The following is a 1,130-nucleotide window of genomic DNA, read 5'->3' as shown; positions in this document are numbered from 1 at the left end:
TGTGCATTTGAAAAGAATGTGTATTTAGCTTCTTTGGGGTGAAGAGCTCTGTATATATCAGTTAGGTCCATTTCATCAGGGGTGTTGTTTAATGCTGCAATGTCTTTGTTGATATGTTGTTTGGAAGATCTGTCCATTTTTGATAGTGGGGTGTTAAAATCCCCCACTATAATTGTGTTGCTGTCTATATCTTTCTTGAATTCCTCTAAGATTTTCCTTATATATTTTGGTGCTCCTATGTTGGGTGCATATATATTTATGATGTTAATGTCTTCTTGGTGGATTCTTCCCTTGAGTATTATGAAGTGACCTTCTGGGTCACTCTTAATGGCTCTTTTTTTGAAGTCTATTTTGTCTTATATGAGAATTGCTACCCGGCTTTTTTTTCTTGTCCGTTTGCTTGGAAAATTTGTTTCCAGCCTTTGATTTTTAGTCTGTGATGGTCTTTTGTCCTGAGGTGGGTCTCTTGTAGGCAGCATATGTGTGGGTCATACTTTCTTATCCATGACGCTATTCTGTGTCTTTTGATTGGAGCATTTAATCCATTTACATTTAAGGTTATTATTGATAGGTACTTATTCATTGCCATTTTTGTACCTGTGTTCCTCTCTGTCTGTCTCTTTTCCTTCCTTTCCTTAGAGCAGCCCTTTTAGTATTTCTTGTAGAGCTGGCTTGGTGGCAGCTAATTCTTTTAGACTTCTTTTGTCTTGGAAGCTCTTTATTTGGCCTTCTATCTTGATTGAGAGCCTTGCTGGGTAAAGTAGCCTTGGTTGTAGGCCTCTGTTTCTCATTACTTGGAATATTTCTTGCCAATCTCTTCTTGCTTGGAGTGTTTCCATTGAGAAGTCAGTGGCTAACCTTATTGGGATGCCCTTGTATGTTATTTCTTTTTTCTCCCTTGCTGCCTTTAAGATTCTCTCTTTGTCTTGGAAGTTTGCCATTTTAATGATGATGTGTCTTGAAGTGGGCCTCTTTGCGTTCCTCTTGAATGGGACTCTGTGAGATTCCTGGATTTGTGTGACTTTTTCTTTTGTCAAATTAGGGAAATTTTCTCTCTTTACTCTTTCAAATATGTTTTCTATCCCTTGTTCTTCTTCTTCTCCTTCTGGTATTCCTATTATTTGGATATT

This window comes from Artibeus jamaicensis, unplaced genomic scaffold, assembly GCF_021234435.1.
Source record: "Artibeus jamaicensis isolate MK-2021 breed Jamaican fruit bat unplaced genomic scaffold, CSHL_Jam_final scaffold_461, whole genome shotgun sequence".
Classification (NCBI taxonomy): Eukaryota; Metazoa; Chordata; class Mammalia; order Chiroptera; family Phyllostomidae; genus Artibeus; species Artibeus jamaicensis.
This window is presented reverse-complemented; position numbering follows the sequence as displayed.